Source organism: Pristis pectinata, chromosome 16 (assembly GCF_009764475.1).
Source record: "Pristis pectinata isolate sPriPec2 chromosome 16, sPriPec2.1.pri, whole genome shotgun sequence".
Classification (NCBI taxonomy): domain Eukaryota; kingdom Metazoa; phylum Chordata; class Chondrichthyes; order Rhinopristiformes; family Pristidae; genus Pristis; species Pristis pectinata.
The window spans coordinates 41,284,988-41,298,630 of NC_067420.1; the positions used below are offsets into that span (position 1 = coordinate 41,284,988).

Below are 13,643 nucleotides of genomic sequence, written 5' to 3' on the forward strand. Positions count from 1 at the left end.
CGTGCAGGTCAATTTATTACACTGTGTAGTTACATTGAGTTAGTACAAAGTGCATTGATGTAGTACAGGTAAAAACAGTAACAGTACAAAGTGTCACAGCTACAGAAAGTGCAGTGCAATAAGTTGCAAGGTCACAACAAGGTAGATTGTGAGGTCAGAGTCCATCTCATTGTATAAAGGAACCATTCAATAGTCTTATCACAGTGGGGTAGAACCTGTCCTTAAGTCTGGTGGTACGTGCCCTCAGGCACCTGTATCTTCTACCCGATGGAAGAGGGGAGAATGTCCCAGGTGGGTGGCGTCTTTGATTATGCTGGCTGCTTCACCAAGACAATGAGAGGTAAAGACAGAGTCCAAGGAGGGGAAGCTGGTGTCCGTGATGTGCTGGGCTGTGTCCACAACTCTCTGCAGTTTCTTGTGGTCCTGGGCAGAACAGTTGCCGTACCAAGCCGTGATACATCCAGATAGGCTGCTTTCTGTGGTGCATTGGTAAAAGTTGGTGAGAGTCAAAGGGGACAAACCAAATTTCTTTAGCCTCCTGAGGAAGTAGAGGTGCTGGTGAGCTTTCTTGGCCATGGCATCTATGTGATTGGACCAGGACAGGCTGTTGGTGATGTTTACTCCCAGAACTTGAAGCTCTCAACCCTCTCGACCTCAGCACCATTGATGTAGACAGTTGCATGTACACTACCCCCTTTCCTGAAGTCAATGACCAGCTCTTCTGTTGATATTGAGGGAAAGGTTGTCATGACACCATTCCACTAAGCTCTCTATCTCTTTCCTGTACTCTGACTCATCACTGTTTGAGATATTGCCTACAATGGTGGTATCATCTGCAAACTTGTAGATGGAGTTAGAGCAGAATCTGGCCACATGGTCATAAGTGTATAGGGAGCAGAGTAGAGGGCTGAGGATGCAGCCTTGTGGGGTACTAGTGTTGAGAATAATCATGCCAGAGGTATTGCTGACTATTCTCACTGATTGCGGTCTGTTTGTTAGAAAGTCAAGGATCCAGTTACAGTTCTCAGTTGCTGTCTAACCTTCAACAAAAACAAAGTGCAGGGATGCTTAGTAACTCAGGCCACATCTGTGGGAAGAGAAACAAAGTTCATGTTTCTGAACTGAAACATTAGCTCCTTTTCTCACAGCTGCTACCTGTCCTGAGTGTTTCCAGCATTTTCTGTTTTTATCTTAGATTTCCAGCATCTGCAGTTTTTCTTTGATTTCCACCCCCCCCCCCCTCCCCACCCCCACTTACTTGATGTCTACCTTTCACCTCGCCACATACCAGACTTGCACGGGGAGCTGCTAATGTTAATACAGAATCTGGAGTCCTGGCTTATTTTAGGCACCACCTCCTACCACCAGTGAATTGTAGTCCGTCCACCCAGGGGGTTGCAGTAGCTCATTACCTGACAGTTGTGTTTTCAATTTTCGATGCCTTCCAAATTCACAAAGGGGAAGGATGGAAGATTGGGGTGGGGTCAGTGTACACTGATGGTCTGGAACCTGTGCATCAGGAAGAAGTGTTGGAGATACTGCTGAACATTAAGGTGGATAAATCCCCATAGTCTGATGGAATCTATCCCAAAGTACTTGTGGGAATCAAGGGAGAAGATTGCTGGGGCTCTGACAGATTTTTGCATCCTCTTTAGCCACAGGTGAGGTATAGAACATGTTGTTCCCATGTTCAAGAAGGGTGGTAGGGATAAACCAGGGAACTAGACTGCTGAGCCACAAGCTGTTAGGAGGGAAACTTAGAAAACATTCTTAAGGGTAGGATTTATAATCACTTGGAAAGGCAGGGGCTAATTAGGTGGAGTCAGCATAGTTTTGTACAGGGGAATTCCTGGCTCATAAATCATGTTTTTGAGAGGGTTACTAAGAAAATTGATGAAGGCAAGGTGTTAGACATGGACTTTAGCAGGGTTTTAGTACATAAATTATGACTTGGATAAGAATATCTGTGGTCTGATAAGTCTGCTGGCAACTGGAAGATTGATAGAATTGTACACCCAAGGATACAGAGGGACATAGATCAGCTGAAAAGTTGAGTGGAGCGGTGACAGGTGGAATTTAATTCAGGCAAGTGTGAGGTAATACAATTTGGGTCGTCTAACAGCAGCAGGGCATGTACAGTAAATGGCAGGAACCTTTTGAAGTATTGATGTACTGAGGGACCTTGGGGTGCAGTTCCTCGTTCCCTGAAAATGCCACATAGGGTGGTGGAGATGGCGTTGGCTTGCTTGCCTTTGTTGGCAGGGGTATTAAGTTGGGACATCTTGTAACTGTACAAGACATTGGTTAGGCCACGCTTGGGATATTGTGTGCTGTTCATCACACAATAGAAAAGATGTGGTAGTGCTAGAAAGAGTGCAGAAGAGATTGATCAGAGCATTGCCCAGAATGGAAGGTTTTCATTACAACGAGATTGAATAGGCTAGATTGTTCCCACTGGAGCACAGTAGGCTGAGGGGTGACCTTGTAGAGGTTTATAAAACTGAGGAGCATACATAGGGTTGATGCCCAAGGTTAGGGGAGTCTAAACCTGGAGGACAAGTTTAAGATGAGAGGGGTAATATTTAAGGAATCAGAATTGGGTTTATTATCACTGACATATGTTGTGAGATCTGTTGTTTTGTGGCAGCAGTACAGTGCAAGACATAAAAGTGACTATAAGTTACAAAAATAAGTGGTGCAAAAGAGGACCATCAAGATGGTGAAGAAGCTGTCCCTAAAACATTAAGCGTGGGTCTTCAGGCTCCTGTACCTCATCCCTGATGGAAAGAGGGCATGTCCTGGATGGTGAGGGTCATTAGAGATGGATGTTACCTTCTTGAGGCACCGCCTCTTGAAGATGTCCTCGATGGCAGGGAGTATTGTGCCCGTGATGGAGCTGGCTGAGTCTACAACCCTCTGCAGCCTCTTGCGATCCTGTGCATTGGAGCCTCCATACCAGGCAGTGATGCAACCAGTCATAATGCTCTCCACCGCACATCTATGTAAGTGTCTTTGGTGACATACCAGATCTGCTCAAGCTCCTAGCAAAGTAGAGCCGCCAGCGTGCCTTCTTCATGATTGCATCAATGTGCAAATGGTGGTCAGTAGTTTTCCATTGCTGAGGTCGGATTAAGGTCGTGCAAGTCAGTAGTACTTAGATAGTCACGGTCTTATGAAATCATAATGGCAAAGAAAGGGACCATTCAACTGATTCTGTGGATTCAGTTTGTTCCACACTTCTGCTTTCCCTGAATGCTCGCAAATTTATCCCTCCATATGTTTTTTGAAGATTACTACTGAATCTGCTTTTGGGTACTGCGGTCCTGATTTCCAACTCGCAACTGATCGCTGGATAGGAATAATGACCTAAAAAAATTCCCGGCTTCCATTTCCCCTCCTGCCTCAGTAGCACATCTGGTTCAAAACAGCTGTTTCTCCAGTGGTTTTAGTGGAAGTATTTTTTGTGCTTAGTGGCTGTCACAGATGTGATACCTGTGCTTCTGTAACACTCCTGGGTTTAAACAATGCTTCCTGAAAGGAATACAAAATACAGTGGATGCTGGAAATCTGAGAAACAAAAATATTCTGCGTTTATTTATTCGTTTGTGGGACGTGGATTTCATTGTTCACCTCTTCCTGCACCCTCAACTAAATAGACCATGTCAGAGTCATTCAGAATTTGGAAATGGCAGATCTCTTTCTCTAAAGGTGGTTAGTGAACAAGATGGGATTTCATAACAATCCAATTGTTTCATGATCACCATTAACTGACACTAGCTTTCTAATTCCAGTTTTATTTAAGTACTTGAGTCTAAATTCTTCACTCACAAAGCTGGGGTTTGAATTTGTCAATAGTCCAGACCTCTTGATACAAGTACAGGAACAAATCTGGTATGCATATGGTGGACTCGGCCAGTTCCATCACGGGTACAGCTCTCCCCACCACAAGAGGTGATGTCTCAGGAAGATGACATCCATCATCAGGGACCCCCACCATCCGGGCCATGCCCTCTTCTTGATGCTGCCACCAGGCAGGAGGTACAGGAGCCTGAAGACCCACACCTCAAGATTCAACAACAGCTTCTTCCCCACTGCCGTCAGGTTCTTGAACTGACCTGAGAAACCTTAATTCTATCTGTGACAATATTTCCCTCAACTTGCACTGATGTTATTTTTTTTATTTTGTTGTGTAAGTTATGTTAATTTAAGTTTATGTTAACTTATGGAGGCGCGAGAGAGACTGCAGTTGCTGGAAATCTAGAGTCCTGATGAAGGGTCTCGACACAAAACGTCAACTGTCCATTTCCCTCCATAGATGCTGCCTGACCCGCTGAGTTCCTCCAGCGTTTTGTGCGTTGCTTATGTTAACGTATGTTTGTAATGTACTGCGCTGCTGCTGCAAGAAGCTAATTTTCATGGCATTTATACTCTGGGTATGTGTGCCTGTGACAATAAACTTGAACTTGAAGATACAGACTTAAAAGATTTTTTTTGCTGGACCCCTGATTTTCTGTACCATTCTGTGATTCTACTTTCAAACAAAGGATTTTCTTTTGTCCAAGGAACTAAACATCAAAACGTGACTTAAGTGATTCTCTCTTCTCCCCCCTCCCATCGGGCAGAAGATACAAAAGCCTGAAAGCACGGACCACCAGGCTCACGGGCAACTTCTAACCCGCTGTTATGAGAATATCGAACTGCCCCCTAGTACGATAAATGGACTCTTGAAATCACAATCTACCTCACCACGGCCTTGCACCTTATTGTCTGCCTGCACTGCACTTTCTCTGTAACTGTAACACTAGATTCTGCATTCTGTTATTGTTTTCCCTGTACTACCTCAATGCACTGTTGTAATGAAATAATCTGTATGGATGACATGCAAAACAAAGGTTTTCAATGTACCTCAGTACATGTGACAATAATAAGCCAACTTAATTTAAATTTAAATTATTTTTAAATATTAAATTATTTATTTTAAATTAAATTAATTTAAACTTTCTATGTTAAGTGAAACTAAAACAATCTTTGTAGGAGCATCAAATAAGTGAGAAGAGACACTCTTGTGTTTGTATTCCTCAGGTTGTCAGAATCCAGCACTTCTGTAATTCAGGGACGCACTGCAACATTTTCTCCCATCATCTCCCGTCCCAGAGATAGTCGGCACAGACATCATGGGCCGAAGTCAAGTTTATTGTCATCTGCACAAGTACATGTATGCACAGGTGCAATGAAAAACTTACTCGCAGCAGCATTCACAAGAAAAAACATAAGTTAAACATGAAGTAAACATAAATTATACACCACTTTTACAAAAAAGAACATAACTAGAACAAAATAAAACAAAGTTCATTTTAGTGCAAAGTGATCAAAGTGGTCATAGCGTTGCTGTACTGAGGCAGTGATTAGGGTTTTGCCGGTTGGTTCAAGAACCGAATGGTTGGAGGGAAGTAGCTGTTCCTGTGCTGTACTTGTTCTGTATTCTAGTACATGCCATGAGGAAGTAAGTGATTGGCCATGATTCTAGTAGAGCTGCTGCCTGACAGTGCCAGTGAGATGGGTTCAATCCTGACCTCAGTTTCTGTCCATGTGGAGTTTGCACGTTCTCCTTGAGAACGCGTGGGTTTCCCTCAGGTGCTCTGGTTTCCTCCCACGTCCCAAAGTTATGCAGGTTGGTGCATTAATTGGGCCACTGTAAATTGCCCCTAGTGTGTAGGTGAGGGGTAGAATCTGGGGGGAATAAGAAATGGGAATTAACGTAGGATTAGTGTAAATAGATCAGTGTGAACTCAGTGGGTTGAAGTTTCTGTGGCGTGAGGCAGCCTTGGTGAATCAACTGCTCCTTGCATCTCTCTGGGGGTTTGTTCATGGTTCATTGTTGCTTTCTTAGATGTAAAGCCATGCGTCAAAGTTGAGTTTATTTTCATATGCACAAGTCCATGTGTGCACAGGTGCAATGAAAATCTTATTTGCAGCAGTATCATAGGCACAGAGCATCAGATATACAACATTCACAAGAAAAGCATAAATTAAACATAAATTATACACAATTTTTACAAGAAAGAACACAATTAGAACAAAAAAAAAGTCCATTGTATTGCAAAGTGGTCATAGTGTTGCTGTTCTGACTGTCTTGCCTGTCTATGCCTCATAGTTTTATAAACTTCTATCAGGCCTCCCCTCGGCCTCCACCACTCCAGAGAAAACAACCCAAGTTTGTCCAACCTCTCCTTATAGCACGTGCCCTCTAATCCAGGCAGCATTCTGGTGAACCTCTCCAAAGCCTCCACATCCTTCCTATAATTAGGTGACCAGAATTGAATGCAGTACTAACCAGAGTTTGATAAAGTTGCAACGTAACTTCCTGACCCTTGAACTCAGTGCCTCGACTAATAAAGGCAAGCATGCCATGCACCTTATTTTCCACCTTACCAACCTGTGCAGCCACTTTCAGGGACCCATGGACTTGGATTCCAAGATCCCTCTGTACATCAATGCTGTTAAGAGTTCTGCCATTAACTGTGTCCTGTCCCTTTACATTTGACCTCACGTTTGCCTGGATCAAACTCCATCTGCCATTTCTCCGCCCATTTGTGCAACCGATCTATATCCCTCTGTATCCCTTGGCAACCTTCTACGACACCACCAATCTTTGTGTCATCTGCAAGCATACTAAACCACCCATCCAGGTTTTCATCCAAGTTGTTTATCTATAAACACAAACAGCAGAGGTCCCAGTACGGATCCCTGCGGAACACCACTGGTCACAGACCTCCAGCCACAATAAGTCCCATCAACCACTACCCTCTGTCTTCTATGGGCAAGCCAATTCTGAATCCAAACAGCCAAGTCACCGTGGATCCCATGGATTTTCATTTTCTGAATGAGCCTACCATGAGGGACCTTGTCAAATCCCTTACTAAAGTCCATGTAGTCAACAGCCACTGCTCTACCTTCATTGATCACCTTCAATGGTTAAACAAACCTTCTGTTTTTATAAAATTCTCATCCTTGTTCTTAAATCCTTCCATGCCCATGCACCTCCCTCTCTCCCTAAACCACAGCACTACAATCTGATGTCTGCATTTCCCCCAGTTCGAGCATTAGCAGCACTGGATTTCATTCTGCAATGTCCTTGTCTTTGCCATGAGATATGAAGCTTCAGTAACTTCCACAAGAATGATAGAGAAATGGGGGGCGATGTGGGGAGGAAAGGTTAGATAGATCTTAGGGCAAGGTAAAATGTCGGCACAACATTGTGGGCCGAAGGGCCTGTACTGTGCTGTAGTGTTCTATGTTCTATGTTCTATAAACTAAATGCAGAGTTCCCAGGGACGCTGGGCTCTGAAACCCCCTCCCCAAAACTTCTCCAGCTCCCCTTCCTCCTTTCAAACATCTTAATAACACCCTTTGCCACCTTTCATGATATCATGTGGCTCCATGCCAGAGTTTGTTTGATAATTGTTCCCATGAAACACTTTGGGATGTCTTATTACCTTCAAGGCATAATAAAAATGCATGTTGTTTGAATACAGGCTGGCTGTGCCCCTTATGTTGATTTATCTAATAACCTTATTTGGCTGGATGCTATCACTCTGAATGGGTTATTGTTTACCTTGATTTCAACAAAGCTCTTTTATCTAACACATCCTGCTTTAAACAATAGACCTTTGAGTTTAATTTCATATGACAAATGGAAAGGGCTTTTCATTAAAATGGAACTAGGGAAATATATGGCACATCGTGACTCAATGATTAAATTGTCCTCGTCCGGTCTCTGACTAGACCTCTCCTTTCCATACCTAACAAAGCTGCGCAACACCGTCACACAGAGACACAAAAAATTCTGCAGATGCTGGAATCTGAAGCAATACACAAAAAGTGCTGGAGGAACTCAGCAGGTCAGGCAGCATCAATGGCTTCTGCCCTCTTCCTTTCCAGTCCTGATGAAGTGTCTCGGCCCAAAACATCGACTGTTTATTTCCCCCTATAGATGCTGCCTGACCTGCTGAGTTCCTCCAGCACTTATTGTGTACGTTACACCGTCACTTGACAAGCAGTCATGTGTGTCACAATCATTCTTCTATTTACCTTTCAGGGCTTTTTTTATTTATTTTATTACTTCACTATTTTATGACTAACTCTTACCTTAGTGTAGTGGTTAGCGTTACGCTTTACAGCGCAAGTGACCTGCGTTAAATTCCAGCTGCTGTCTGTAAGGAGTTTGTACGTTCCCCCCGTGTCTGCGTGGGTTTCCTCCAGGTGCTCTGGTTTCCTCCCACATTACAAAGACGTACGGGTTAGGAAGTTGTGGGCATGCTATTTTGACGCCGGAAGCGTGACGACACATGCGGGCTGCCCCCAGAACACTACGCAAAAGGTACATTCCACTGTGTGTTCTGATGTACATGTGACTAATAAAGATATCTTAATCTTAATATTTCTTAGTTACAGTGAGAACATGCCTTGAAAAGTGGGTTCTTTTTACACTTTTGTGTTCAGTACAGTGTCAGGTTGACTGGAGTCAGGATCAGATAGTTAGCTTTTCAACACTTCCTCATTTCTCACAAATAAACCTCCAGCTTTTTGACATCTTGTGTGCTTCTAATTAAGTAAGCACATAGCTTCATTGCAGAGCTCCCTTTGACTAGCACCTTCCCCCTCCCCCATATGTTGGCCAGTTACTGTCAGAACCAGAATCAGAATCAGGTTTATTATCACTGACTCATGACATGAAATTTTTTTTGCAGCAGTAATACAGTGCAAAGACATAAAAATTACTATAAATTACAAAATAAATAAATAGTGCAAAAAAAAGGAATAACGAGGTAGTGTTCATGGGTTCATGGACTGTTCAGAAATCTGATGGCGGAGGCGAAGAAGCAGTTCCTGAATCAATTGAGTGTGGGTCTTCAGGCTCCTGTACCTCCTCCCCAATGGTAGTAATGAGAAGAGGGCATGTCCCAGGTGGTGAGGGTCCTTCGTGATGGATGCTGCCTTCTTGAGGAACCACCTCTTGAAGATGTCCTCTTTGGTGGGGAGGGTTGTGCCTGTGATGGAGCTGGCTGAGTCTACAACCCTCTGCAGCCTCTTGTGATCCTGTGCGTTGGAGCCTCCATACCAGGCAGTGATGCAACCTGTCAGAATGCTCTCCACCAGAAATAGCAATCTCTTGTGTCTCCAAAGGGCTGCACAATCATGGAATCTGATAAGAAAGAAAGGCAATGACTGGTGATGGGTGGATTTGTGGAATATAGCATGTAGAACAGTGCAGCACAGGAGCAAGCCCTTCAGCCCAACATATCAGTGCTAACCATGCTGCCAAGCCAATGCCCTATGCCCTCTTCTCAATGCTGCCATCAGGCAGGAGGTACAGGAGCCTGAAGACCCACACCTCAGGGTTCAAAAACAGCTTCTTCCCCATTAAGTGAAGATAAATACTAGGCAGCACATTCTGATAAGAGGTATAGAGAAGCCACTTATTATCCGGAAGGTGTGAATCTAGACCGGGTAGAGAAACAACGGGATCTCGGAACACAAACACACCAACCACCACAGGTTGCTTCACATGTTAGTAAGGTCATAAAAAAAGCAAACCAAGCACTAAAGTTTATTTCCAGAGAGAGTGAGAGAACTGAAAAACAGGAATGTTATGCTCAACCTGTACTGAACCTTGGTCAGACCACACTTAGTATTTATAAATTATGTAGAGCCAGTGGAGACGGTGCAAAGAACATTTACAGAAACAGAATTCAGGATAAATGGGTTATTTTGGATTGGAATCACTAGTGGGGTATCCTGACTGGTTGCATCATGGTCTGGTACGGCAATTCGAATGCGCAGGAACGTAAGAAGCTGTGGAGAGTAGTGGACTCAGCCCAATACATCACGGGCACATTTCCTCCCCACCATCAGTAGTACCTACAGGAGGCATTGACTCAAGTAGGCCACATCTATCATCAAAGATCCCCACCATCCGGGCCATGCCATCTTCTTACAGCTACCATTGGGCAGGAAGTACAGAAGCCTGAAGTCCCACACCACCAGGTTCAGGAACAGCTGCTTCCCTTCAACAAGTCGTTTCTTGAACCAACTGGTACAACCCTAATCACTGCCTCAGTATAGCAACACTGTTACCACTTTGCACTCCAATGGACTTTGTTTTTTTTATTTTATTTGTGTACTTTCTTGTAAAAATTGTGTATAACTTATGTTTAATTTTCTTGTGAATGTTGTGTATCTGATGCTCTGTGCGTGTGATGCTGCTGCAAGTAAGTTTTTCATTGCACCTGTGCACACATGAACTTGTGCATCTGACGATAAACTCGACTTTGACTTTGACAGGAGTTGGTGCTGACATCTCAATTATTTAGAATCTAATCAATACAAATGATTTCAATGAAGGGACCACATTTGCCGATGATCCAGAGGTAGGCGGGTTAGTTGACCCATCCTCTGCATGGTAGAAAAGTTGACAAAGGGAAGAATTGGTGCATAATTTGAAAGGGAGAGCAGGTTGACAGTGGCAGCAAAAGTGATGAAACCTTCAAGTCGATAAGAGAGTTTAGTTCAAGTTCAAGTTTATTGCCATGGACAGGGTATAAATGCCATGGAAATTAGCTTTTTGCAACAGCAGCTCAGTACATTACAAACATAAATTACATACACTTAAATTAACATAAAGGATACATAATTTACATGATACAATAAACAAGAATAACATAACGACATTAGTACAAGTTGAGGGAAATACGTATAGTCTGAGGTAGTGTTAGGGTTTCTCAGGTCAGTTCAAGAACCTGATGGCAGTGGGGAAGAAGCTGTTGTTGAACCTTGAGGTGTAGGTCTTCAGGCTCCTGTACCTCCTGCCTGATGGCAGCATCGGGAAGAGGGCACGACCCGGATGATGGGGGTCACTGATGATGGATGTCACCTTCCTGAGACATCACTTCTTGTAGACGTCATCACTGATGGGGAGAGCTGTACCCGTGATGGAACTGGCTGAGTCCACCACTCTCTGTAGCCTCTTGCGTTCCTGTGCATTGGAGTTTCCATACCAGGCCGTGATGCAACCAGTCAGAATGCATTCATTCATGCAGCACCGATGCAGTGATCAACGTATCAGAAAAACGGTGGGGGATGCAGCCTGAACAGAACTGGACTAGGAATGTTCTACATATCCCTCAAGAGGTTCAGTCTTAGTTTAGGGTTCCCATTGTTTCATTTTTGATCTGGAGCAAATGAATGGAACTAAATGAATTACTGACTTCATTGACTCTGCTTCATCTAATGTGACTGATGGTGCCTCTGAGCAAGAATATTGTGTCATTTCACAGATAGCATCACAGGGACGGGTAAATATGATAGTCATAAAAGGCACTTCTGGGAAACCCTCTGCAGTTGCTCTTGATGTGGATCTGACTGGAATTGCAAAGCATGCCTATACTTGTCAGGAGAGTGTTTTATATCTGTTTGTGATTTGGGGATTAGATTTAAAAAAAACACCCATTAAACAAAACTCCTCATGTGGATGAGTCAAGTTGGACATGTTCCAGCGCACTTGAAAGACTGTGCAACAAGCCTGAATTAGCTGCTTGTTGTCTTTCTTGTTTGGGAGCTTTGAGTGATGCCAATTATGTTTGGGTTCGAGTTGGGTTCGAGTCAGAAAAGATCCAACTTTGAGGTGTTTTGGTCACCTAAAAATGCAATTTCGGATTTAATGCTGAATTTGAGGTGCTCTGGACCTCTGCAGTGTACATATAAAGCCACAATTGCAAGGCGTCATCCAGAACGTAATTTAAAAAATTATCTGAATACAGAAACACCATTATTGATGAGTGAATCACTTACGGCAGGGAAGAAAGGGAGACCCCCAAGTTGTTTATTAATTTGAGCTCCTCTGCAGTTAGTTTATCCAAACAACTTTCCCTTGACTGTTAATCAACCTCTTGTCTCATATTATGGAGCAACACACTGCTGGAGGAAATCAGCAGGTCAGGCAGCATTACGTATATTAAGCATATGGAGTCTCATTCCTTCAGACAATGCTTGTTGAAGATTTTAAATACATCTGATTTTCTTTCATCTTTCTCAATTCTTTTCCTGTCCATTTCTCCTTTGATATTAGATTTTGCTTTAATATGTTCCATTTCCTTCCCTGATTCACTTCTGCATCCGAGTCTCATGGGTTAAGGGCTGTTTGTCCTGTCAATCACTGAGGTGGCAGTGGCTCTTGCTGCACTGTTTTTAGTTTGCAGTTTGAATAATTTAGAGGTCAAAGGAAGCTTTGAGCTGATGGGTGCATGGAAAGATCCAAAGAGTGGCAGTGGAGGTGAGGTAAGGCATAGAGGTGGGAGCAACACTGGTAGCGCCTTTGGGGTTGTCAGCAAGTGACAGATATATAAAGGGAGGCAGGTATGGGAGAGGTGACCTGATGAAAGTATATTTCTTTTATTTTAAAAATAACCTTTATTCATAATAAAATATATATACAAAAAGAAAAACACAGTGCAAAGCTCTTTACATTCTTATTGTGATTTGGTCAATACATTCAGTAGTGTTAACACGTTTTTAAACCATAACTCCTTTGCCACTCGTGGCGACCTTTACTTTGTTTGAGGGGCTCTGCCACCCGACTCATTCCCTCAACGTCCAGTAGCAGAAGGAGCCCAGACTGTGGTCCTTCCCTGTGGAGCCCTTGCATTGGCTGCACCAAGCTTCAGTGTGTTCCCCAAGACGTACTCCTGCTGCCTGGAATGTGCCAGTCAGCAGCATTCCCTGACGGACATCTCGCTGTGCTGGGAGACCATAAGGTTTCCGGCAGACCAAAGACCGTCTTTTATGAGGCAAGTTTTTAAAAGATATAAGATATCTTAATTAGTCACATGTACATCGAAACACACAGTGAAATGCATCTTTTGCCTAGAGTGTTCTGGGGGCAGCCTGCAAGTGTCGCCATGTTTCTGGTGCCAACATAGCATGCCCACAACTTCCTAACCCGTACATCTTTGGAATGTGGGAGGAAACCAGAGCACCCGGAGGAAACCCACGCAGACACGGGGAGAATGCACAAACTCCTTACAGACAGCGGCCGGAATTGAACTCGGGTCGCTGGCATTGTAATAGTGTTACGTTAACCACTACACTACCGTGCCTGCCTCGTTATCTACCTCGTTATGGCCTTGCACCTTATTGTCTGCCTGCACTGCACTTACTCTGTAACTGTAACACTTTATTCTGCATTCTGTTATTGTTTTCCCTTGTTCTACCTCAATACACTGTCGTAATGAAATGATCTGTATAGATGGCACGCAAAGCAAAGTTTTCACTGTACTTTGGTACATGTGACAATAATCAACCAATTTACCAATTTACGCAGAGAGTGGTGGGTGTCTGGAACATGCTGCCAGGGGAAGTGGTGGAAGCAGAAACAAGAGCAACATTTAAGAGCCATTTAGAAAGGCACATGAACATGCAGGGAATTGAGGGATATGGACCATCTGCAGGCAGATGTGCAGTATAAATTAGCATAATGGTCAGCACAGGCATTGTGGGCTGAAGGGCCTGTTCTTTGATCTATGTTCAGGTCAGACAATCAAGGACAATTTTCTACCCCTTCATTCAGGATGAAACTAGTGACACAA

At 43.6% G+C, this 13,643-nt stretch overlaps 1 protein-coding gene across 1 annotated transcript in view; it reads left to right on the plus strand.

The window, feature by feature from the left end:
- LOC127579052 (uncharacterized) overlaps positions 1-13,643 on the plus strand; it is a 407,687-nt gene that overhangs the window by 289,127 nt on the left and 104,917 nt on the right. The gene's annotated exons all lie outside the window — the stretch shown is intronic.